The sequence below is a fragment of the Acomys russatus genome, chromosome 1, assembly GCF_903995435.1.
Source record: "Acomys russatus chromosome 1, mAcoRus1.1, whole genome shotgun sequence".
NCBI lineage: Eukaryota > Metazoa > Chordata > Mammalia > Rodentia > Muridae > Acomys > Acomys russatus.
The window spans coordinates 8,069,130-8,096,870 of NC_067137.1; positions in this window are offsets into that span (position 1 = coordinate 8,069,130).

A 27,741-nucleotide genomic window follows, 5' to 3' on the forward strand; every position below is an offset into this window, starting at 1 on the left:
CTGGTCCAGGAAAGAAACAAATACTGTAAATAGCAGAGAAAGAAAAGTCTCACCTAGTAAGGGCCACAGCACACACCAAATACCCACTTTCCTGGATTGGGGGTGGGGTGGGGGGCTCTGTTTTGGTTGCAGGTTGAAGCCTCTGTTGGTGGCCCCTTAGGTCTCAGTGGGCCTGTGGAGCCCTCTGTTCATCATTGGCAGTCTACGGTCAGAAGACCTGCACTAAGACCCTAGCATGGCTGGAACTATGACTAAAACTATTGTCTAGGAGGAGGAAGAATTCAAGTGTACTCCAAGTGCTTAAGGCGTGGTATGCCCGTGTTCAGTGCTGCTGGCTAATGTATGCCTCTGGGTGAAAAATGAACATGTTTGGTAAAAAGCAGTGAGCAGCTTTTTAAATACCCACTGTTTGGGGGGCTAGCAGCTTTCCCAACCACAACCCCCTTCAGCACCAGGATAGAAGTCACAGGGTGACCCCTTAGTGTGACACAGCAGAGGGTCCAATAAAGGGGTGGCTTTCTCCACCATGAAAGCACTGCGGTTTTTTTGTTGTTGCTTTGGTTTCTCAAGACAAGGTTTTTCTGAGTAGTCCTGGTGGCCCTCACCTGTAATCCCAGCACTCGGGAGGCAGAGGCAGACAGATCTCTGTGAGTTTGAGGCCAGCCTGCTCTACAAAGCAAGTCCAGGAGAGCCAAGGCAATACAGAAAAACCCTTTCTTGAGAGGGAAAAAAAAAAGCATGACACCCCTGCCCCCCCCCCCCCCCCCCCCCCCCCCCCCCCGCCTAGAAAAACCTAAGTTTTAAAGGCCCTTGAATGGCTGTAGAGACCCTCCTTTCCATAGTATGCAAAACCCTGACCTTCTAGTTTTACCACTTTATGCAAATGAGCCTAGTGCTCCTCATCTCAGGCAAGTAAGTCCTCACAGGACACAATTTGAATCATCTTGGCTTCTGGACTGCCAGATCTCTGGAGAATCCCAACTTTCCCCAGCCACATCCTGCTCTCCTGAGGTAAGGCCTCCTCCCAGCAGCCTTTGCCCTTTCCTGTCCTCTGGGCTTCCTGTCCTGCTTCATGGTGCCAGCCACCTCTTCAACGACCCATGCAACCCACAGTTCCTCTTGTCTCCTCTCTTGGCCTCAGAGACTGCTCCCGTCAGTTACCTTGCTTCCACCTCGGCTTTCACTTGCATCCCAGCCCCGCTGAGCTCATCTTTCAAACACTGCCTCTCCCAACTTTTTCCCTTTGCCATTTTCCCTATTCCAAACTCATCTTTTGCCCCACTTCCCTTCTGCATCTTGCCTAATTCCTGAGACTCAGCTATCCCATGTGAGGAGCAGGGGGACCAACCTTGGAAGGCAGAGACCAGGAGGCTGGAGCCATGGTTCCTAGCCACACAGACGTCTTCCTCCTTGTATTAATCTGTCACTGTGCTCTACATAGTGAGTTCCAGGAAGGCCAGGACTACACAAAGAAATCTATCTCAGAAACAACAACAACAACAGCAAAAGTCTTGCCACTGGGTTACAAGCCCCATTCAATCCTGCTAAATGTAATCGTGTAAAATATACAAACAGTTTTGATATTGCTCTGAGCATGAAGGAAAATGAATAGAATTATTTTGCCTGTTTGCTGCCAAAGTATGTGCATGGGAAAAACAGCAGAGCAAGGTCTGTGTAGTGGATGAAGGGGCAAGCCAGACCAGCCTTGGCCGTAGGCACTCCCTGAGGAGGAGGCAAGCTTGTGGTGTCTGACGATGGAAAACAAATCACAACTCTTGTTGTAGTCCAATTTTCTAATTTTTAAGCAATTAACATAGTGAAAATATTCACATACTACTGAATAACTAATAACTCAAAAATGTTGACTAATTAGATTCCTTCAATAAGTAAATACTTGTGGCGCACTTAAGCATCTAAAGACTCTACAATTCCAGCAGCCGGGCGTGGTGGCGCACGCCTTTAATCCCAGCACTCGGGAGGCAGAGGCAGGCGAATCGCTGTGAGTTCGAGGCCAGCCTGATCTACAAAGTGAGTCCAGGATGGCCAAGGCTACACAGAGAGACCCTGTCTCGAAAAACCAAAAAAAAAAAAAAAAAAAGACTCTACAATTCCAATACACCAATCTCTTCTAATTGCTTAAGTGCTTTGACAAACCAATCGGCAATAATTTGATGATTACAAGACTCATCGGTTTACTTATACAACTCAGCTCAAAAGGGACAACAGCACCCACTTAAAATGTGAGTCTTCTTTTCCTTTAGTTTCTATTCTTAATTAGTCATTTTTTAGTTCATTTTCCCAGAAGGTGTCATTTTTACTCAGCTCCCCTAATGAGTCAGAATTGACGTTTTAGCCAAGCTAAGGTTTGCAATTCAAGTGGGTGGCCTTGACTGGAACTGAAGGACCAACCGCTGAAGCATGCTTTCTTGGCTACTCAAAGGCAGCTTATGACTCATTAGGCACTTTGATACATGCGGGCTGTTCATAACAGCAGAACTGTCTATCCATAGTATAAGCTATTAGATCTGCACTGTGGCTCTGATCTTAATCTCCACCCCCAAATGAGGCTTGTTTTAAATGTCTTGCCATCTTGATAGTCAGTCTGATAAGTGTGTGTGTGCGCGCGCGCGCGCGCGCGCGCGTGTGTGTGTGTGTGTGTGTGTGTGTGTGTGTGTGTGTGTGTCTGGGAATTGAACTCGGGGCTTCATATATGCTAAGACAGTGGCTTTCCACTGGGCTACACCCTAGCTCCTCGGAAATCACTGCTTCCTTCAAGTGCCTTCTGTTAGTTTCACTGTAGGTATAAGCATATTTTGCAGCTGCTGCTGTATGCCACTCTGGAGGCTAAGGGTGGAGGATCTCAAGTTCAAGCCCAGCCTGGGCAATAGAAAAAGACACTGCCTCAAAACTGAAAGAAAACAAAATAAAAACACAGTAAGCAGAGCTACAGAGATGCAGTACTGATGTACTACTCACTAACTCTAGGCCCTTGGGCCAGTCTCCTTTCTTGGGCTTCAGTAGGCCTTCACTGCCTGAGCTGTGACACTTTCTCTACACTGCAGAAGTCCAGGGCTGTGAATCATCTGGGGAGGATGTGACCAGGGCACACAGGAGTTAGGGAAGTCTTGTAGTGGAGTCCTGGACCACGCGGGATCTTAAAGAGCAGTAGACAGAGATTGGAAGAGTAAAAGGAGCGCAGGCTAGAGAGCGGAATCCGCGAGCAAAGGCCTGGCAGGAGTAATTTGTGTGCGCAAATGAAAATGGAATGCACAGTAAAACTTCACAAGAAATCCAGTGGTAGGATGCTGTCAGGATGACTGTCCATTTACTGACGGTGACCTCAGCCACTTTTGTCCTAGAACTCTGTTCTCTGGGGCTCCGCTGTTCACAACTGTTGATGGTATAAGCTCACATCCAGGCACTGCTTAGCAAAGTGTTGATTCTTCTGCTGTTTCTGTGCCGGAGGCTGGAGGGAAGGGCTTCTACTGCCAGACGCTAGGGATTCTGGGGATTCTGGACACAGCCCTGCCATTTTCTTCTTTTCTTGCCTGGCTCCTGCCCTCTTGTTTAGGTTTTTGATTGATACATAAACACCGTCCCTAACACATAATGACTTATTTAAAAAATTTTTTCTCGTGCTTCTGCTTTCTGTTGGACTGGGTCCAACCAGGTAGTTCTGTTCCTTGTAAGTGCCCAGAGGGTCAATTCTTGGCTTTACTTAGCTTCTGTGTGGTCGAGTTGTCTTGCTGGAAGGTCAAGGAAGGCTTCAAGATGAAGCTGATGCATCAGGGCTTTTCCACAGGGCTCTTCCTCTTGCTTGACTTTCTCCCTGCGTGTGGCTTTGGGACAGTAAGACTTCTCCCCTGGTTTCTGATTTGCAAACTCGGAAAGTAGATGTACCCTTAAGAAAGTATTTTCCCGGCCTAGAGCAGTAGCTCAGAGGTTAAGAGCACTGACTGATCTTCCCAGAGGGTTCAAGTCCCAGCATCCACATGGAAGCTCACAGCTGTCTGTAACTACCTCCAGTCCCAGGGGCTCTGACATGCTCACACAGACAAAAACGCCACTGCATAAAATTTAAAAAAAAATGTTTATTGAAATTAAAAAAAGAAGCTGTTTTCTAAGCTCTAGAACTCTACCAATGAAAGTGAGTCACAAAGGCAGCTCTTTTTCTGGCATGAGAAACATGCATAGAAGAAAAATTGAACTGTCTACTTCATCTTCTCAGAGCTATGTGGTCGTTCATGAAAATTTCTGGAAAGATTTCAACAACGTCAGGCAAATTGTCCTATCAGCAACACTAAGTCTCGCGTAGAGTGTTAAGTCTCCATCTGTAAGCAGAGGCCGGCAGCTCTGTTTACTTAAATGTTTAGGGCACTTTGCTCACTGCTGTTTCTTCACTTACCTCCAACGTACATAGACTAATTAGGCCAAAGGCTTCTAGGAACTGGGCTGCCTGCTCTTCTCTCGCATGCCTAACTGTAGTGATTCTGAAAGAAGGTGCATCTATCTGTACGAAATCCGTGCTTCTGTACTGTCTTGAGCACTCACTGGAGGTCTGGTCTTACAGAAGTCAATATGCCTCCACATTCAAGCAGCTCGCATTACTATTGGATAATAATACCAGTGACATTTTAATAATACCATCTGTATATACTACCCATCCTTTCTCTCCTAGATATTGTCCCCAACTTTTTGCACACATTCTGTTATTGAGCGGCCCAGGGTAGTTACTATTGTTCCCATTTCAAAAGAAGAAACTCAAGCTTTGAAGAGATTGTAGAATTTTCTATAGGGCCAGAATTCATCAGTAACAGAGCCAGGATCCAATGCTGGAACTATGTGCATCTACTGTGGGGCCTATAATGTCTACCCTGCAACTAGCAAGCATCAAGGAAGGCCAGCGATCAGCACACTGTGCTCAGTTTCCCCCAACAATATCATGGCATAGTGGCAATATGAAAACAGACACAGTAAGCAAGCACACCCGTGTGCGCGTGCGCATGTGTATGTGTGTGTGTGCGTGCATGCATGTATATGTGTGTGTGTGCCCATGGCCATGCATAGCTGTAAGAGAAGCTAACTGATGGTATAAAGGGATGGCATCTTCCTCATTCCCATTTTTCACAAACTTCCACTGGAATTTTCCATAGTCCTGACGATATGTGATATAACAAAAGTCTGAATACTGAACCATATCTGAGAGTCAAGATCATGTTCTATAAAGGAAATACTACATTTTTTAATTAAAAATTTTTATTTTAGTATTTACATGTATGTATGTTTTACCTGCATATACGTCTGTGCACCACATGTGTGCCTGGTATCCTTGGAGACCAGAAAAGGTCATCAGACCCTGCCCTGGAATTACAGAAGGTTGCAAAACTACCATGTATCTGGGCACTGGTAATCTGGAAGAGCAACCACTCACTGCTCTTAACCACTGAGACATCTCCCCTGGCCCTTCAAAATCTTTTTTTTTTTTTTAATGGAAAGCAATGCCAGTCTCCTCAGTAGATTTTATGCTGGCTGCTTCTGAATGTGTGGTGTTTTCCTTCATAAAACTGTCCCATATGTTAACATATAACTATAGACATAGCTCAGAAATAGCGAGTTTCTAAGAGTTACAGTGTGGTGGCTCATGCCAGTAGCATCTGCACTCAGGAGGCAGCTGGGGGTGCAGAACAAGCCTGTCTCAAAGCATGTGCATAGAGTCCTCATTAGCTACAATTTTGAAAAGAAGGCAGTCTAAGACCAAAAACGAGTGAGGGCCACTGCTCTCGTGTGTTGCCAAGCTGAAAACAATAGTTGAACGCTAAAGATGTTAGTCTTTTTCCTGAGTTCTGTCCAGCAATTTGAAAGACCTGGGGGAGATTTCATGAGATTCCTGGAGGAAAGAACACAATGGCAGTGAAAGTCAGGCAACATATTGAATCTCTCCATCTCTTCTCTCCCCTGCAATCCCAGATCCCAAATCACTGGCTCTCAAAAGCGAGGTACGCTTTGCTCGAGGTCACAGCAACCGCCTTTGCTGCAGAGGTAAAGATTCATATACAGTAGACAGCCAACACTTTAGGAAACTGCCTACGTAGACCTGCACACCCTGACGGATGACGACATTGGGTTGGGACTGCTCTCTAGCTGCTCCAACATCTACACATCGGTTTGGTCCAGGAAAGAAGACAGACAAAACACCATCTGCTCATCAGTGTGGTGTCCTGAGTGGCGATCCCTCAGCTTGGCCCAGGTGTCTGCCTGCGAGCTGGAAGGAGAGGCTTCTGAGCTGTGAGCAGTGTATATGCTGCTCTGTGAGGTCTTGTCTTGGACTCCAGCCCCAGAGGTGAAGGTCAGACAATCTCTCTGAAAAATCCGCTTGGACCCAAGCGGTACTACTGGTTCTTCTTAAGAACTCCTAACCATGGCTGTGGGGAAGTGAACTCAATACGTATTTAGCGGGCCTGAGTAGCACAGCCCAACCTGACCATGTCACTTGCCATTGGTGGAGTCGAAGCTGTCTGCCCCAGGTTAACCGATGAGGCGTAATCACAGGTCTCCACTACAGAGGTCATTCTAAGTGGAATTTCTGGCCCTGGGAAAACTTAAGTAAGGTGAGTCCAGTGGGTAAAGATTGAGATTGGATCTCAGGCAGCCCAAATGGCTGTCTTTAGGAAGCAGGCCCCACACTTCTCCTATTGCCTTTTTATCTCTCTTTACTTGCTCCTCACAGTTTCCTTTCTCTGTTCTCAGGGCCGTTTCTTCACATACTTTCTTCCTTTCTTTGGCTTTGCACCTGGAGTCTGAAGACGCATGGGAATTGCTGCTGAGTGCGGGCTGCTACTGAGGACAACGGGGAAGGGGAAAGGGTGTACCCGTCAGCTATGTACCTTTGGCCTCGGACAATAAGAAGCAGGTGAATCTCATCGTGGGGAGATTTTCTTTAATTTTATTAGTTTAATGATGCTATCGTTAGACAACCCTGTTCACAGAGTAAATGCGAACAGTGCCATCCCGGTCACACACTGAGCTGTTGATAATGCCTGTCCAATAGGTCTCTGAGTCTATGAAGCGCTACACCTCAGGTAACGGAATCCCAGGCATCAGTGCGAGCCATGTTCAGAGCAAAGGACCAATTTTCCAGTTACACCCGAAGGAAGACCGTCTAGTCCAGTTATGTCGAATGCAGTCGGCCTCCACTTTCATCCGCACACAGAGTTTGTGTGCAAACTGAAATGACTTCTTCAACACAGAGCTATGGAAACTTGAGTTTGAGTCCTGTGCTGCTTCTGCACGTGATGATCTCTCAGCTCTCAAAGTCCCATCCTCAAGAATGGGCTGCCTGGTGGCTTGGCTTCATGAACAGATGACTAGGGTGATGTCAATTAGATAATTACTAATTCAGGAGGGATGTGGGGAGGGGCATCACATGGCTTCCTTTAGAACTACAATCAGAATCTGGAAGAGAGGCCTGCTTCACAGCAAAGAGCTGGCCTCCAAAGAAGAAAAGAAGAAGTCAAGGATGGGACTTACAGGGTCCTCCACGTCCACCTGTCCCTCAGCACACTGCTGTGCCATGCCTGCTCTCCCAGACGTTGACGTCTTCCTTTTATGAGTGCCACTCATTTCTCTCTCAAGCAGACCAAGAGGGGACCATCTGTTCTGAGGCATGGCTTGGGGACAGAAGACAGCCAGGAAGGCCCTTCTGGCCTCTCCCATCAGCTTCTCTCTGATAAGCACTGATACTAATGTCACTGAGATAACAGGTTAAATCCTAAGCACCCGTTAGCCCCAGCAGGACAGAGGCAGGAACACAGCAGATTCAAAGGAAAAAGTGCTGAGCACCGGAATCAAAGGCTTCAGTTCAAGTCCCAACGTTCCTTGAATACATGATGTGGAGCAGGAAGTTTAGCTGCATGGAACCATGGGTATCTGCTTCTTTTGTAACTAGTGAAACAAGGCCAATGGTATGAGGGGCGGATGTGCGGTAAGAAAAACATTTGCTACATACGTTTCCTTGCTGTAGACCACAAGTGCATCCATTGTCATCAGACTAACTGTATCGTATCTTTTGGATAGTGACAGCTTGCTGGGAGGGAGTTTGCCGAGAAGTCTGTGTATAGGGCTAGAGATGTGCTCCAAGGCAGGCTGCTGGTAACGGGTGTGAGGTACCTGCAAGGTACAGGAGATGAGGGGGTGTCTCGAGAAGGGAAGAGGGCCCAGAAGAGAAATGACAAAGATCCAGACAGAACTGCCAGATGAATGAATTGTCTGAGTCATCGGCTCAGCTTCTATGGCTGAGACGTACAGCCCTCATGGTCCATGGGACAGGTTGTGTGGGCCAGGGACAGACTAGAGATAGGAAAACACGGGCTCTTGGATTCCTTATTTGAAACAACATTTGGAGCAAAGTTCAGAGCTCTGTCGGTGCTGTTTTCTAGCTCAGGTTAGAATGTGCCTTGTCCCTCACCGTGGACCCAAGGGCACTGTGAGCTCCGCTTTAGCAAGCGGTGCAGTGGGCAGTTGGTGCACAGTCTTGCCCCCTCACTGGAAATCGAAAGACAGGAATGGGCATTGGGGAGCTTAAGGGTCTGAATGGAGCTCATAACTGATTAATAAACGGCTTCTGGAGTCCAGTCTTCAGATTCCAAAGCCTTGGGGCGTCTGTCTGCCTGGGCTTGTGAAGCACTGAAGGTTTTAGTCAGGGGAAGCATACCTAGCCACTCCGGGAGGAGGGAGGGCGCCTGACAATCACACTAAGTGAGTGCCCTGTAGCCTGATTCTTAGAGCACTAGAGCCCCACAGGCCCCCAGCTGTTGTTAATGTGGCCTAGAGGACAGAAGAGCAGTCTCCCCTGCTCAGCACAGGGAGCTAGGCCCCAGTAACTGCTGCCGAAAAGGCCTGCATGCAGGCCGTGAGGCTCTTACCACATTGTAAACCATACATTTGCAAATCTCACAGCTAATCCACAGTACAGCCTGTGTGCAACCTAATATGGGTCTCAGAGCCCAGAGGCACCCTCGTGGCATAGGCAGAGCCTGTCTTAAGCCTCGCGCTGAAAAGTACAACCAGTTAGCCAGACTGCAAAATATGTAACTTGAATCCCCTTGCCATGAGAACCACGGCTCTGGGGTTCCCTGGCTTCAGGAGGGCCAGCGTTCCGTTTCTAACCTTTGCTTTCTGTTCAGTCGAGCTCCTGCCTTTTATTCCTTGGGTCCATTTTCCATTTGGTAGAGAGGTGAGAGGGCAGGGAAAAAGGAGTGAAAGATCCTTAATAGAAAAACACAGCGCCTGAGGCAGCCCCATAGCACAGGATGAGGCCCATCCTGACACCATGGAGACAAAACCCCCCAAAACATTTCTGCCCTTTCCCACATCCTGGGGTTTTGTCACGGCCCAGTTGATAATTGCAGCAAGGAGGGGTCAATGGGACAGTGATCACATCAAGGTAGGCGTACTATTTGAGTGTAGACAACTGCACTTCCGGCCCTGGTTTTACCACTAGCTTCCGAAGGAGAATTATGAAAACAGCTCCTTTTCTCTGAACAGCGGCAGCTCCCTCCTTGGTGAAGGGTGATGCCAGAACACAATGACCGACTGGTTAGGCCAGGATGACTTTAAGGGGGTGTTAAAGGTCACTTGGAAACCAGTCTGAAGTATCCGGGATCAGATCTTCTGCTAAGCAGAGGATCAAATAGAGCACCTGTGGAGCAGCCACTGTGCTGGGGGCTGTGAGGGTTCCACTAGGGAGAATAAGAAAAGACCATCATATGTTCCAACCTAGGAAGCCAAATGCTCTTGACCCACTATGCTGTTGGGTAGTACCAACTGTTGACTGCTCTGCTTCTAAATTGCTTTTGGTTTTTAAGAAGTTCCTGATGCTCTCACAGCCTGCTTGTTATACTTAATTTTTATTCATCAGATACACAAGATTACCTCCCCTTTACTCTCTGTCTTGTCACCAACCATTACTACTGGGGGGGGGGGGCGGTGAGTGGGGGGCGGAGCTGGGCTTGGGAAAAGCTGTGCGACTGTCCCAGCTTCACTCAGAGTCTAAGATACTCACTTCCTCTGCTTGCACCCCACAGACGCCCCTCATCTTCTTTCTTTCAGCACAGCTCTTCTCACTCGAGACTGTGTTTATCTCCTGGAAGTGTTATCCCGAGCTCCGTCTCTTTAAAATGTCCCTCTTCCTTACTTCAACTAATGATGGCGCTTAGTCATGGCCCAAATCCACATCCTACCGAGTATTTCCTCAGTACTCTACAGAAACCACCACCCCAAAATGCCATCTTTGAAAGAGAAACAGTTTTTCTTCATAGCGTGTCAGCTCTCTGCGAGTTCTAGTGTGCCTAATACACTGTAAAGGCTCAGTAAATACTGACGATGGCAGGGCACCATAAAGACACCTGAGTGCTACTGAGGGCAAGCCACCAACACCCTTACAGGTGACTAAGATGCCAAGGCATATGTCTCTGTAAAAATCAATAAATCTTGAGAAGAGCTGAGCACCAAAGAGTCAACAATAAATAATGGAGATTAAGGGAGGAAAGAGAATTAGAAAATATTGCCATTGATTTACTCTGGCATCTTGGAAATATTTCTTGCCTTTTCAAATGTCCAGCCTGGTCCTAGGTGGTGGTGGTAGTACACTCCTTTAATCCCAGCACTTGGGAGGCAGAGGCAGGTGGATCTCTGTGAGTTCGAGGCCAGCCTGGTCTACACAAAAGAAATCCTATCTTGAAAAACAAAACAAAGCAAAGTAAATTCGGCTTGGTGTACTCTAATGAAGCCAGCTGAGGATGCTGTTCCTGGTTGGCCAAGCAGTGGGCATAAGCATTCCTGGAGGAGACAGGCCTCTGAGAATGCCTGCATCTCTGTCCTATTGCTGTGCCTTTCCTTTTTCAAGTCCCCACAGCCTGCAGAGCAGGAAACGCCTACCACCTGCTGATGTACAGGCCCCAGGACTTTATCCTTTTGAGTGTGTTTCATTTTTTAAAAATTATTGAATGTCATCATGTGATTTGGTTTCTTGGTTCCTGCCTTTAAAAGCCTGGGGTTGCCTCTAAGGGAATTTTTTGTTGATAGCTGAAGCCTTGAGATGGAGGCCAAAGCCACATGTCCTGTCTCTCTTGCAGCACTGGGGTTCAAGCTACAGTCACAAGGGAGGACTTGAGTTACCATTCAAGAGTTAAATGACATCCTCAAACATCCACACGGTACTGCCGTTGCCTTGAAAACTTCCTCAGACCTGTCCCTGGGTGACTATTACAGTTCAGGGGCCACATGCTGGAGAGTTATTCCCAATCGAGGTGATTTCTGAGGGTCAAACCAAGGCTGAAGGTTTTGATGAAGTGCTGTTAAAAGTGAGGTGAACATAATGTGCCTAAAATCTAGAGGCAATGTATATGTAGAGAGCCAGGCAGCAAGGTGTTAAAGAAAACCCAGGGATAAGTGTAGGAACAAAGGGTCATCTTTGCGGAAATGGAATGAAAGACAACTTTATTCTGTAGTGAGAATTGATCATGAGGAAAATCTACAATAACTGTTAATATAACAAGAAAACAAAATTGCCCAGGACATTTTAGATCTAAATGGGAAAACTTCATCCTGTATGATCCTAGGCAGGTCACATAACTTGCTGCTCATGGAAAAACTGCTGACCTCAAAGGGTTGTGAGAGGTGCATAAAGTAATCCAGATAAAGCTCCAGTGATTTTATTCTTAACATCACTACCACCACCACCACCACCACCACCTCATCACCATCACTATCACCACCACCATCATCTTTACCATCATTATCATCCTCATCACTATCACCATCACTATCACTACCACCACCACCACCATTACTATCATCATCACCACCACCATCATCATCATCATCATCATCATCATCATCATCATCACTCTCATCATTATTATAGTCATCACCATCACTATCACCATCATCATCACCATCACCATCATCATCACTATCATCATCATCACCATCACTATTACCATCACGATCACCACCACCACCACCACCATCATCATCCCTTTATTTCTTGAAATGTAAAAAAAAAAAAAAGGTGGAATGAGTATTTAGTGCCATACCTCTTGGGTAGCAACAAGAGAGTAAAATCCAGTGGGATAGGAAAGATTCCATGGCTCTATAGCATGAATTACAAGGCCTACTTTCCTCAAACAAGTGGAGCCAAGGCGTGGAAAATAGTCCTCCCACCACTGGATGAAAGTATGCTGTGTTGACTTGAAACTCTTTATAAGCTTCTTTGATTGTGTATGCTTTTCTCAGCCATGCATTTCTAGTAGCAGAGAAAATCCACACTCATCCTGATGAGAGCAAGGCACAATCGATTCCTTTGGAGTATTTGTGGCAGAGCAGGACAAGGCTCGGTGGATATCTGGCCCAAGTTTTGCAAGGAGGGAGATGCTAAGGGGGCCCCTTCCTGTGTTGGTAGGGAGAGATGCTGAAAGGAACAAGAGGTACCTGACTCTAGAACTTGAAGAAAACGGTGACAAAAATGGTTAGTTGTCTTCCAATATGCCTCTTGTTCCATGTTTTAGTTAGGTTGACTTATTTGATTGATCAATTGATTGATGAGTGAGTGAGTGAGTGAGTGAGTGAGTGAGTGAGTGAGTGAGTGGCCATGTAGCCAAACCTGACTTTGAACTGCTATTCTTCTGCCTGTGGCTACCAAGTTCCGAGGTTGCAGGCACAAATCCATTTTGGTTCATTCTGAGTGGAATGGGGCCTGCAGTCTGAGAGGAGCACAATCTCAAAGATGATCTGAGCACCATTTGCCAAGAACTCTTCTCATCACAGTCCTTGGGTTGCATTGTTGCCTGACCCTCCTCTGTAAGCGAGAACCAGGTGGGGGTGGATGGGAACAGTGTATGGCAGAGCAGTAATGAGAACAAGCCAATCTCGTCATCATGGACTTTCGCTTCCAGAACACACACCCACTTCATACTGTGACTTTGACTCGGGAAGACTTAGTGCTCAGGAGAGTGAGTGCTCCATTCTCTCTAAGCAGGTAAAATTGTTGCCAGCATGAGACTGTAATACTGAAGAGATGAATCAGGTGGAAGGATGGGAAAAACTAGAGGGAGAGGTGGAGGGAAGGACAGGTAGGGGGTGATTAGGATATCTTTCCAGAATTTATTTCCAGGATTTGCCTCCCACATTTAGACCTCACGTCCCAATAATGCCATCACATTGCAGAAACCCAAAATGGGCTTAGTCAGAGCCTCTAGAATCCAATACCATTCCTAGAGCCCAAAGTAGACAAGTTCCCGACACATGAGCCTTCAGGGTTCTGGATTACAGACTCCAATCATAACGCGCATATACTTGTTAACTCACAAAGCAAGAAGTTGGGAGGTGGGGTGGAAAGAAGAGTGACCAAGCAGAGACTCAGTGATGACATTTTGAAGACCAGATAACTCATCCCCGTGCCTCTGCCTCTTGAGGGATGGGATTGCAGGTATCCATCTATGCCTGGCACTTTACTTAGTTTTGTTGAATACTCTTTTCCCAGAAGCCCAAGGCTTCCCTTTCTCAGGGCCAACTGGCCAGTACCGAGTCACATGCCCAAGTCTCAGCCACTATTTTGAACTTCTATGGTGTGGTATAGGCCGTTAACCAGGAAACAATGGACGGATTTAATGCGGGAGAGCCCACCACGGTCTGCAGCTTTTTCTGTGTATAGAAGTCTCCAAAGTGAAATGAGCGACAATGGTGGAAACATAAGTTTCAGAAGTTGTAGTGTGGAGACATGCACGGGTTGGGAATTTGGAGATACCAAGTGCCTAGCTTAAAAATATTTTTCCCAAACCTGGCAATGTCTGTAATGCGTGGGTGGTTTTCCTCACAGCCCCAAACTCCAGAATAATGACTCAGACTCAAAATATACTTATAAATACCTATGTTTTATAGCTAGACTCACTCCCTGATTAATAACTTAAAATAACTCATTATACTAATTTACATTTTGCCATATGGCTGGTTACCTCTGCTCGGGCACCGTACATCTGTCTTCATCACATCTTCCCCAGCAACTCTCTCTGAGCCTGGCTCTATCCCAGAATCCTTTCTGTCTACCGCATGTCCCACTTTCTAGTCCACCCTTTCCTGTTGTTGTTGTTGTTGATGATGATGATGATGGGCATTGCATGCGTACAACACACAAGATATTCTCTCTGCAAATGTCTACTAAAGTCACCACAGGAAGTTCAAGAGAGTTGTTAGTTCTGTGGCAAGTTTACTTTCCTTTGTTATTAAATTGGTTCCAAGAAGCAGAGAAGTTCTTAGATGCTAACGAATGGTTTCTGTCTTTTCCATGACAACAGGAACATTTCTGCTGTGGGCTCGCTTAGGAGTGAATTGGCTAGTGGCATGATAGTGCCAGAGCTGGAGAAAAAAATGACAATGTGTCGATATATTGCTATTATGTAACTCTGCTACCTTTAAAAAGGGACAGAATGGCTAATGGCCTCATGATGCAGCTTAAAACCTGCACCTCTATTTCTCAGTGGATGCATGTGATCATAACAGTCATCTGGACCTATTAAGACAGAAAGTATTTAGAAGTCTAGAAAAACGAAATCAAGATCATCTCTAAGTAATCAACGGGATGCTACTACACACATTTATGAGATATAACACATATAAGATATACATGTATATAACACAATGTCCCACATAAAAATATAATGCATATGTGTTACCTAGAACAAAATAAAACTTCAATTAAAAAGAAACCCAGCTTTCTTATTATAACGTCCGTATTAGATCAATTACTTTAGATCACTAGATAAAGCCTGTGTGGTACGGCCAATAATACAGGCAAGAAGCACGGCATGCTAGAAACCACTGCTGAAATCCTGCAGAAGAGGGGGAAAGAAGGGTTGTGGGAGCCAGAGGGGTTAAGGACACCGTGAGAAATACTTCCCATAGAGCCAAATAAGCAGGGCTCATATGGGTTCACAGAGACTGAAGCAACAGTCAGAGTCCATATGGGTCTGAGTTGGGTCCTCTGCATACATGTTATGGTTGTTTAGCTTGGTGTGTGTGTGTGTGTGTGTGTGTGTGTGTGTGTGTGTGTGTGTGTGTGTGTGTGTGTTTCCTAACAACGGGAGTAGGGATATCTCTGACTTTCTTGCCTGTTCTTGAGACCCTTTTCCTCCCGCGTTGCCTCATCCAGCCTTGATATAAGGATTTGTGTCTAGTCTTATTGTAGGTTTCATTGTGCCATGTTCAGTTGCTATCCCGGGCAGGCATGCTCTTTTCTGAGGAGACCTGGAGAAGGAATGGATGTGGGAAGAGGGGAGATGAGGAGAGGGACCGGAAGGAGTGGAGGGAGGGAAATTGTGATTGGGAGGCAATGTATGAGAGGATTTAAAAAAGAAAAAAAAAAAAAAAAAAAAAAAGCAAAACAGAAGTCACTGCTTAAGACATATGTTGGCCCCAATATTGAGAGATCAGACGTATCTGTGTGAAGCAGGAGAGTGTTGAGCTTATGGGGCTCCCTGCAGACAGGAGGCTCGCCTCTGTATTATCCGGCTTTTCTGGTACATAACTCTCAATAGAGAAGTTTTCATAGGTGTTAGACGGCTCGAGACAGGGGTAAATCCTTAGCAAAACCTCGGTGCCTCCATAGGAAACTTTACAAAGCTGGTAAGTGTTCATTCCTCTTAAAGTATTTAGCAAAAGTCAACACACAAATTCCAGCAGCCCCCCCCCCCAACCCCTGCCTGCCTTGGCAGAAGAGGGTGTGTGGCTCTCAGAGGAGCAGGGTCTCCATCCCTCAGCACCTGGGCCCAATATCCTACTCAGAGGAGACCCCCCCAGGCCTCCCACCCCTTTGGGTTCTGCAATTGAGCACCTCAGTAAGAAGGGTCAGAGGGGAAAGGTGAAGGAGGGACTTTGCTGTGCTCTCACCAGGGCACAAAAAGCTGAGTCAGAGGACAAGCCTGTGTCTTTCTGTCCTTTGGTGACTGAGAAAGTAGAGGTCCCAGGGCCCCTGAGTTTTGTCTCTGAGACAACTTGGACCTTACCAGGCAAGAGCCCTATGGGGCAGAGAAACTGCTCATGAGTGTTAGAACAGGCCTCCGTGAATGGGAAGATCTGAGGGGCTGCGGTTGGTGCAAACTTCAACACAGAGGCCCCGGCTTCTTCCCAAGCTGCATGGTGCAGAGATGCAGCAGGCCCCATTCACGCTCCCTGGCCAATGGGGAAACAAGAACACCACCCCCATATCTCATACTCCCCTCCTGGGTCCCCAGGGTCACTGCAGTGGGCACAGAAAAAAAATGGTCCTGCCACTATTCCTTATGTTTCCAACCCTTGTGTGGCTGAGGAGGAAGGAGCCTGAGCCCCTCCCCCACCGTGGCTTCAAGCCCAGTGAAGGGTGCAGAGGCAGGGGTGTGACAGTTTGCAGAGCTTCTGGATTCCCTGCAGGGCGAGTTCCGGGCCATGAGGCTGGTCCTGTGCCTAGGCTTGTACATGCCTGCACTTCTTTCGTGTTTTGTGTTCATGGCCATCTTTAAATTGTTAAGATCAACTAGGCAAGAGGCCTCCCATTCTCATCTCGCATTTGCCCTGCAAACTTCTAGGATGGTCCCCTTGTGGTTCTTGCAGGAACTGAGTGCTTCCGTCCTACTCCTTCCAGAAAGCATAACTGCTCCATCTCGACCCTTCCGTTTCTTCAGAAAGTAGAAGTCTCAGAAGACTTCCTGGTGTGTCTCTTCTGGGAGACCCAGTGGGACATGGCCATCTGTCCAGAATGACAATTACAGGGTAATTGTAATAAAATCGCAATACATTTTAAGATAAATGAATAAGTGAAGAATGAATGAATGAATGAATGAATGAACAATAAATGGTAATAAAACTGAGATATATACAGATTTGGGTGTGCAAGTCTCACCCTTCCTCCTTAATAACCACAGCTCAGAGCTCCCAGCAGACAGACCGTTAGCAAGTGCTCCTGTATATAACCCCACACCTTGTACGGAGGAGAGACCACACAGACAGAGCTATCTATGTCTTCTTCCTGGTGGCCATTGGCAAACAGAGCTGTTGTATTGCTGAGTGTCAGTGAGGACTGACTGGTGTAAAAGAAGAGCTCACGTGAGCTGTGCTGGACTGAACCTCACAGTCAAGGCCATGTTCTCCGTTTGCTCATACAGGCCATTCCTCAGGTCCAGTTGGCCCTGTCCCTACAGAACACCACTGGTCAGAAAAACGTGGGAGGGACACTGGGAGAGGAAACGAACTAAAGGAGCTTCCAGGGTAGATAGTGTGGATAGAAATGAACGAAGGCAAGCTTGTGTGTGTGTGTGTGTTTATGTGTGTGTGTGTGTATGTGTGTGTGAGTGTGTGTGTGTGTATGTGTGCTGTGGCTCACAAAGGGAGGCTTGTGGATGTCATACATGATAGGCAAGTGCTCGACAGCTCAACTATGTCCCCCAGGCAAAGCTCCTCGTAGGTGCTCAGTGGTAACTCATGCAGAGGGTGGGGTGCAAATTCTGCTGAGGAGGGAGTGAAGACAGAGGAGGGCAGTCTGAAGTTTCTGCCGGACACACAGCTCTCTGCCTGGCTTCACTTCTTCATGACAGCAATACAAATCAGCTGTGCCTCGTGGTCTGGGTTTAGTGTGTTTACTTAGACAGTGGGGTACAGTCCGGTGGCAAGTAAGAAAAAAGACTATTGTACCAACTCAAGTATTGTATCTCAGAATCTATTCAGAGGCGACTTAATAAGTGAGCATCTGCACCAGCCATTTAGAGCATCTGTCCCAGAGTGTCCCGGTCCAAAGAACTCACAGTGAGAAACCAGACCCAGGACAGATGAGGTAGCTGTGCCCTGCTTTTCACAGCCCCCACCCGGGCCCCCAGCTCCCCACTGGCCCTCCTGCTGGGGATCACTCACCTCCAACATCAGGCAAGCTGTTCCCACGCATGTGGCTCAGCAGACGAGGACGGATGTTTCTTATTAATAGGATCAGGAAAAAACATCTCTCTGATTGAAAGGTTTTTGGTCCCCCCGAAAGCCCTCTGAAAGCATACAAAATTGTTAAATTATCAAAACATTAATTTGATCGTTAAATAAGACCGATGCTAATCCTCAAAGCATATAAGGCAGGCCTTTTGATGGGTCTAGCTGGTACTTTCTTTCCGGAAAGTTTCAATCCTGGAAGGAAGAGCCAAAAAGGAGCCTGTGGCAGAGACACCCACCGTCTGCCTCAGCAACACTTGGACAAGCTAGGGCTCTCAGGACCAGTGTGCTATCTTTGGGGACAGTCCTCCTGGCTCCACCCTCCCTAACCCAGTATCTTCCCTTCCTTTCTGACATTTGAAACACTCAGGCCCGTGGTTTAGTTCCTCCATACTGCGGTAAGCACCTTGAAGGTAGGGGTTAGTTATGACATACGCCAACTCTTTCCATTTTAGTTTCTGCTCGCTAGACTCCCTGGGGGGGAATCACGTGACTGAAACTAGCTTACTCAGCAGTCTGCTTTGTGGACTAGCATTCCCTGGTCAGTCTCCAGAATCTAACAGTCTAGATTTCATTTAGGACGTCTATACTGAAAATAAAGGTGAGACCCCAAACTGCCTGCAATCCCAGATAGCTGAGAGAGGAAAGAAGGCAAAGAATACAGCTTTTTAAAAACATTGTTTTTAATTTTGTGCCCACATGTGTGCTCATGTGACTACCATTTCCATACTGGTACCTGAAGAGGGTACCCAGAGAGACCTCAAGTCCTCTATAAGATCATTACCTGGGGGAAAAAAAAAGATCATTACCTGATTTTTAACAGCTGGGCTACAGCCCTGGGCATGGAGTTTGGATTTAAAGATAAAGGAACTTTCCTTTCTTAGATTAAAATCCCAGAGATTATGTGCACCTGTTGGAACATGGCTGGCAAAGGAAAACACTTCCCCAAACCTACATTGAGGAAATGATCCTTCTATACCCATTTCTTTGTGCACGCACACATGGGTGCAAGTCTCAGCACTTACTTGGAGGTCAGGAGCAGCTTGTAGCAGTTGGTTCTCTCCTTGCACCATGTGGGTATCAGGACTAGAACTCAGGTCTTCAGGCTTGTCGGCAAGCCCCTTCACCTGCTGGACCATCTCGCCGGCCCTCGTTTACTATAATGTTTTGAATCTTCATTTAGTGATGTCTATTAAGAGTCACACACTGTCATTATTTTCTCAGGTCAGAAAGTGATTCCCAGTCTGCTAACAAGAAAACAACTTTTCCAAGTGTTTCTAGTGAGTTCATAGGAAAGAAGGTCTAGATCTGTCCCTGTCTGAATCAGCCAGCTTTGTTAACTGTTACCGCCATGGCACCCCCTTAACCTCTTCACTAGGGTACATACAGTTCCCTGCAGCCCACAGCCTTTGTCCTCCACACAGTCCTTTCTATGTCTCCTTTAAACATAACACAACTCAAACCACAATGATGAGAGAGAAAGAGAGAGAGAGAGAGAGAGAGAAAGAGAGAGAGAGAGGGAGAGAGAGAGAGGGAGAGAGAGAGAGGGAGAGAGAGAGAGAGGAGAGAGAGAGAGGGAGAGAGAGAGAGAGAGGGAGAGAGAGAGGGAGAGAGAGAGAGAGAGAATATGAATGATCTGTAGCTTTGATAGAGGCCTTTGATAGAGGAAGGATGGAGGTGTCAGTTGCTAAAATGGAGAATTGCAGATGCTGCTGGAGCCCGGGCCTGATTTTTAGATAGACCTGCTGGAGGTAAGTTCCCATATCCAGGTGGAACATCTGGATCTGCAGCTGGATAAGGGAGTCTAGAGTCAGGGACTAGAGGCAGAAATGGGAGAGTCATCAGCACATATTGGAGGACCGAGCCACAGAGGTCAACCAGATCTCTGAAGGATACAGACATCCAAGGCCCATTCAGAGCCATATCTATATTCAGAGATTAAGCATAGGGAAGGCAACAGCACAAGTATCTGTGAGAGCACAGTCTACACAGCAAAAGGAGATGCAAAGAATGTTTCCAGGGATCTACTTCCTCTGGGTAGAAACTTCTAAAATTTTCATAACTTCCAAGATAGTGCTGCCAGCTGGGGACCAAGTGCACAAAGCAAGAGTCTGAGATGGGTGGCTCATACCCAAAGCATAACAAAGAGATTGTTTGCATGAGCAGAAGGGGTAAGAGTGAGTGTGCAGGTAGGACAGCTGGCTCATCGTGACCACAGGGCTGTATTCTCCATAGTAGCTAGAAAGAAGGCAGACTATGAAGCACACACACAGACACAGGGTGAAGACAGTGGGACAAATGGGACCTCTCTTTAGATTGCTTAGCGAAAGCCAGCTTGCCCTGGAATTCCACACCTGAGGGAAAGTTGAGAGGGGTGCAATGGCTAGACAGGAGTTATCAGAGAGAAACAGATCTAACTTAGGTTATTGGCCACGAACATGAATGGAAATATTTATGCTTTGTTCTGGTCATTACTGGCTGCTATGAATAGAGGCATGAAGTAGTGGAAGTTGAAGGGTTAAAAAGGTTTAGGCTTTTGCCAGCTTATATAATGAGCACAGAAGGGGACTGGGGAGCTAAAAACACATATATGCAAAGAACATTTATAAACATAGAACACACAAATCTAAGATGAGGAAAAGAGCACAGGGCATGAGAGAGATGGTGCGGGGTAGGAGGACAGTGAGAGCAACATATTGCTGGTCCCGGTGGTTAACAGTCACGTCCATGCAATATGTTCAGTCAGCTGATACTCCTCCATTCCAGACTCCACAGCTGTACAAAGAAAAAGCTGTAGCTTCTCTTCCATAAGGAGAGCTATGAGCCAGTCACAGACTTCGATTCCCACTTCTTCCTTTAGCTAAGGACTTTTATACAATGGACAATTGGATGCAGAAGCCTAGGTCCTTGTGAGAGTGAGCACGCCAAGGTTATTCCATAATGGGAAAAGGACTAAAGATCAAGAAGATGGCAGCCGTTTATCACTGGAGAGTTATATGGTCTGAATGTCTGGAGCAGGTCAAAGGACAAGGTCATTGGAGGAGATTTGTCACAGGACTGTGAAGTCTGACTGTCATAAGAGTCATCAGTGTAGGTAGTGAAGCCACCAAGAATCCAACAGTAGAAGGGCAGTGTGAGGAGTCGGGGGTCAACCATGGACCACAACCAGAGACTGTTGGGATGCGGGTGTAAGCTGTGAAGCAGGAACTTAAAAGTGAGTGAAAGACATTGGTCACCATGCGGCACTGCCTCAGATCTGGAGGCAAGAGGCTAGAGGACTCGAAACATCTCTCTTCAGAGGGCTGTAGAGGATGTTGCATTCTTGGTGGAAGGCCAGCCTGGGTTGGAACAAACTGGGAGGGAGCATTTAGAGGAGACGGAGGGTGGAGGAAGTCTTGCTTATAATGAGCTATAAGATCTAAAGGGCTTGAGAAGGGAAGACTGGGAGATGGCTAAATTTAGGAGCTTCCTGGAGCACTTGGTAGGGGAGAGTTAAGGAAGATACGGGAGCCCTGGGCTTCCTGAGGAGTTGGTCCACAACAGGAATGAAGGGCCTCATGGCCTGTGAGTCTGACTTTGGTCATCGGGTTAGAAGTGTGGGGGTGGCAGTGCCTTGTAGGAGCACACAGAACTCTGTGACCCCTCTTCTCTCCTTAGTGGAGGTGAAAAAGCCAGTGAGCACATTCCCTTAGTCTGTATGTGAATATGGCCTTGTTGGCCAATTCGGTGCTTCTAGTTCCACTAGTTATGTTGTCCTTTGCATCCAAGATATTGATGTCTTGACAAGAAGAGTCACTCAACCTCTCTGACTGAGCAGCACAATAATCCAATGATGCCCCCAAAGGCCAGGCCTGCGTAGCAGCGAGCATCCAGAATCCCCACCCACCCAGCTGCTTCCAACTGAACATTCCATCCCAACATCCATCCCCATAGGCTGCGGGGCGCTCTTTGGCCTGCCTTCTTCTAATGTACTGGCCTGGGCCGTTCTGTAAACTCTGGAAGCCATCTTCAGCTCACTCCGCACCGGAAGGACTAGATGTGTATCGGGAGAAACCAAAACACCGTTTGATTAATCGCCCCATTGCAAGCTGGAGAGTGATGGCTGGGCGAGAACTGTCGTTGTTATCTAAATGGAGTGCCGGCCTGTCCCCGGGATCGTGAGCAAATGGACCCCCCTCTATTTATAAACAACCCTGAGGGATGAGCAGCTCGGTTTACGTTGGGAAGGGGCCATCATTCATTTTTATCCATCATACCTGCTTTTAGTGATATTACACACACACCCTGCTTGGGGTAGAATCTCAACAACTCAAGAGGTTTATGTGCTTTTAACACCAATTTTGAGGGGCTCTGTGTACATTTCATCACTCGGGAGTAATGGTGGGCCTGAAACACAGTGTGTGAGTTGATTTCTTGCTCAAGGCTTCATGTAGAGGACTCAAGATGAAGATGAAACTGGATAAACTACTGTTGGCCCCAAGGCTGTGTCTGCAAACCGGATGTAGCTATGGGTGAGACATTCAGAGAAGACAGATCCACAAGCATTACGGGTCAGAGCAAGGAAGGCAAGGAAGCCTGCCTGTGCTCCACAGGAAGATAAGGTGCAGTCCTGGTCCACAGTAAAAACAGCATGTGGCATTCGCTGTGAGAGTGCAGAGGGAAAGGTACGTGGCAGGAAGAGAATCCTTCAGTTTTGTACAGGCAAATGACAACGTTATAATTGCATCTTTATTTCCCTTGGATAATAATTCTCAATATCTAAGTAGCCCTGAGAGGGACCAAAGAAGAGCTCTCACTTTGTGGGTGAAAACCAAAGTCCAGTGAGGGGAAGCATCGTGCTCAAACTCTCCCTGTGCTGGGGCTCATGATCACCACAAAATCGGGATAGAGTTACAGGAATCGCTCCCCCTAAATCATTAGTATACCCCAAATCCTTGCCATAGTCTCTTGAAGCAGCAACAGCTCCCCTCCCAACTCCTCCCAAATAAAGATGGGCTGTCGCGTGAGGCAATCAGAGGCCAGAGAGAGAAAAACTAGAGTCCTCATTTCCACAGCATCTGCTATAGGGACAAAGAAGGAAAATGCTGGCCCAGGGGCAGCGCTATTGTGCAAAGTATAGAAGGGGATGACACACCACAGTGACAGTCACCAGCCTTGCAGAGTCACGTTGTTTCAAATAGAAGTCACCGATCCCGGTGTGATGGAGACTACTGCTGTCCTCCAACAGCTGGCTCCATTCTCTCCACAATATTAGGGTTCATTTTGTCAGAGTCGTGAGTCTTCCCAGGTCCCTTGGCCAAGCATTATTCTGAATGTTTCTGTGAGAATATTTTTTTATAGTCAATTAATATTTAAATTCATAAGACTCTGAGTAAAACTAGGCCCTCCATCGTGTGTGTGTGGACTTCATCCAATCAGATGGCCTGAACCAAAGGCAAAAAGTTGACCCCTCCTGAGAAGAGTGGGTTTGCCAAGCTGCTGGCACACCCTGGGGACTGTGGCTTAGCTCTCCTTACTGGCTTACCGAGCCCATTCCATAGATTAATTCCCAGTTTCCATTTCTCTTGAGAACCATGACTATTATCCTATGAATATTGCCATCTTCAATGAAGACTACCTATCCTAGGACCTCTTGTAGCTATGTGTGGCATGTAACTAAAGAAAAAGCAACGAGATGTAAGTAGATGTTCATATGGCAGGTTCTGGGTGGGAGGGGCATCTTCCTTAAGTTATAGCTGCCACAGGCCTTTGCCACCTCTTTTCATCTTCACATTCCTGGCTTTGAAACAGATGTACCTTGGACCATGAATGGAGAGACCTGAGCACTGAAGAGCTCAAAACTGGTACTGAACACAGCAAAGTCACTGTATGTTTTGAGGTTTTACTTAGAAAAGAAATGAACATCTTTGTGTAACCTACTGCTGTCTGGACTATTTCTCATTAATAGACAAATCTAACCCCAAATGGCATATTCAGTCTTCTCTGCATCCCTCTGCTGTGTCTGGATATAATCTATACAATAGGGAGCACCACAGAGTCATTGTTGATTTTGTCTATCCCAAGTGAGTGTGGTGGTTTGAAGACTCTGACCTTCATGTAAGTGCAGTGACATTTACGTACCTGCATGGCCTCTGCGTGCATGCATTTGCACACACACAATATGATTAATAATGATGATGATGAAATAATAATAAACAGTAACAGGATATTTTTATATTTTTGGTTGTGAGCCTAGTCTTTAACAGCTGAGCCATCTCTCCAGCCCCAGTATATTTTTAATAAAGCTAGTTTTGAATATCAAAAAAAAAAAAAATCTGCCAACTTGCCCTCCCTTGCGCCCAGCCCAGTAGGGCAGCATGAGCTCAACTGGGAGAATGAGAAAATTGTCTGTGAATTCCTCTTACACACTGTCAAAATAAGGACAGAGAGAGAAAAAAGCTTTCGCAAGAGTGTTCTCTTTCAGCTTTTATGTGCACACATTCTATGCAATTATGGCCAGCGAGAGGGCATTTTCCACAGCCACACTAGCAGTATTTTCCACACAAAGGTTTGTGCTGGCAGGCAGCCTGCCCTTGAGCTATTTCCTTAGTGTGAGATAGAAAGCAGTGGACCTATGACCAGTTATACCCAAGCAAAATGTTTTCCTTTGGACCTCTCCTGTTACAGAGCAGATCATTTTAATTTTCCCTCTACCCTTTGTCCCATTTTCCCAGGTAAAGTGATTCAATATGCTACAATCACCTTACACAACCAACTCTACGGTGGAACCTTCACTTCACTGAGAATGTCCACATTTTAAGAATGATCTTTCTAACCTTCAAGATCTAGAAACTTCCTGACTCAGCTAAGTTGGTCAGCTTTCTGACACTACAACAAAACAGTTGAGGTAATTAAAGACAAGAAGATCCATTTTGACTCCCGGGTTTAGAAGTTGCAGTCTGTGAACTAGGGGGTCCTATGACGACATGAAAATGGGAGCACGTGACAAGGCCTCTTACATCACAAGCTGGTGGCCAAACAAGAGGAAGAGCCTCCCAGCCCTCTTCAAGGGTTCACTGTCAATGACATAAGAAGCCCCACTAGCCCCTGCCTCCGAAAGATTCCAGTCTTTTCCAGTAGCCCCAGCTTGGGATCTTTAAACACATGCATCTTTGGGGGGAACACCCAAGATCTAAATTTTAGCACCGACATTATTTCTCAAGACTTCATGCCTTCCTCTCTCCAGTCAAGCCTTTGCCTCACAAGATCCTCACAGGGGGAAACCTCTCCTTCCTCCAGGCTGCTTTCCTGACAAGCCTGACCACTCCCTTCCTTAGGATTCCCATTTAGCACCTCCTGAAGCCCCTGTGGAGGAAGCCCACACGCCCAACCAAGTTGCCCCAGTGTCTCCTTCCTTCACTGAACCATTCACTCATGGCTGGTTGTGAGCTGCTAAGTTTGCAACTAATCAATCAGTGAACAAGTTGATCAAACTGTTAGCATCCCATTGGATGTGGGGCTGGGACAGTCAACAAGTAATTCATTTTCTAAGTATTTCCTGTGTGCCTACCTAGCTTTGGGGATCGTTCGGTTGGGAAATGAAAGGCTTTATGGGTAAAGCAGGTCTGTTTCTGGCCTGGAGAAATTTGGAAAGTTTGAAAAAGCAAACTATACCTATGAAAGAAAGATCTTAGGGCGGGCATCAAAACATGATGGTTCATTAAGCTGACACATGAGAATGAAAGGAGAGGAGAGTGGGAGGCAGCTACTACTTACAGGAGAGTCATCTTTATGTGGCTTAAAAGATATGTAGATGAATGCGCCAAAGGGTCAATATACACATGCACTAGCCAAGCTTGGTAGTGCATGCCTTTGATCCCAGCACTCAGGAGGTAGAAGAAGGCTGATCTTTGTGAGTTCAAGGCCAGCCCGGCCTACAGAGTGAGTTCCAGGACAGCCAAGGCTACACAGAGAAACCCCGCGTAGGGAAAAGAAAAGAAAAAAGTATACAGGTATATATACATATGAGTGCGGGTGGGTGAACTAGAGATGGCTGTTCCAAAAGGCATCCATCTATGCAAGAAATGCTGCCCAACATTTACCAGCCATGGGGGCTACTTGGATAAATAAGACAGTCATCACTCAAAGTTCGGCAGTAGAGAGGTTCAGTCATAAGGCAATCAATGATGACTTTAAGGTTCAAACAGGAATGATAATAATAACTGTGAGCTTCTAAACACCTACATCATGTTAGGCGCTTGTCAAACATTACCGCTACAGCTCCCGCTCTGCGGTGCCAAAGACAACTCATAAGGGGACTGTGGGTTATTTTAAATGTTTGAGGCAAACATAAGGCTACTTAACATATGTTAGACGCCTTTTAGCTCAAGGTAGTTCCCAGTTTTAACATTCGATCACATGACATTCCTCTTGATGATGTCATGTCTTCCATAAAGACCTAGGTCTTCACAGGCGACCATTTTTTTTCCTTTTTTTAAATTATTAATTTACTCAAATTACATCTCAGTTGTTAGCCCATCCCTTGTATCCTCCCATTCCTCCCTCCCTCCCGCTTCTCCCCCTATTCCCCTCCCCTATGTCTGTGACTGAGGGGGACCTCCTCCCCCTGTATATGCTCATAGGGTATCGAGTCTCTTCTTGGTGACCTATTATCCTTCCCCTGAGTGCCACCAGGTGTCCCCATCCAAGGGACATGGTCAAATACGGGGCACCAGAGTTTGTGTGAAAGGCAGTTCTCCTTCTCCACTTAACGGTGGAGAATGCCCTGTCCATCGGCTAGTCTGGGTAGGGGTTCGAAGTATACTGCCTATATTTTCCTTGGCTGGTGCCATAGTTTGAGGAGGACCCCAGGGCCCAGACCTGCCTGTAGTTTTCCAGGACCCTCTGGATCCTTCTATTTCCTCATTCTCCCAGGCTTCTCACACCTAAAGTCTCAATAGGATGTCCTCCCCTCTGACCCACTTTCCTGGTAGGTAAAGTTTTTCATGGGGACGTACCCCTTGGACTAGTGTCTCGATATAAGTGAGTATATACCATTTAACTATTTTTGCTTCTGGGTGAACTCACTCATTATGATAATTTCTAGTTCAATCCATTTGTCCACAAATTTCAGAAATTCCTTGTTTTTAATAGCTGAGTAGTATTCCATACTGTAAATGTACACAGTTTCTTTATCCATTCTTCTACTGAGGGACACGTAGGCTGTTTCCATGTTCTGGCTACTATGAATAAGGCAGCTATGAACATGGTTGAGCATATGTCCCTGTTGTGTGGTAGTGCATCTTCTGGGTATATTCCAAGGAGTGGAATAGCTGGGTCTTGAGGAAGCCCTATTCCCATATTTCTTCACAGGTGACCTTAATAAGTAAATAAGAAACACATGAGAGTCAACATAGAGCAGGAGATGAAGCAAGCAGAGCCAATAAGATTCTAAGTTTGAGAAGCTACACGGTGACTACATCCCCACTATTGAAGAAGAAAACCTAACTGTTATTTCTTTTTTGCCAGCACAAAATTTTTCATTAAGTCGTGTGCTCCTGACCACTTGTTTCCTTTTCTTTTCCCTTTTAAAAATATGTATGTGTTGTGGGTGGCTGCGTATATGTGTGTGGGCATGCTCGTGTGTGGGGGCACAAATGTGAGGCCGGGAGCTGATAATGAATGTCTCTCTTATTTGATTGTCACTAAATATCCTCAATGTATTTTTTTTTTAATCTTTGAGTGCTTTTCTAGGCCTAGAGA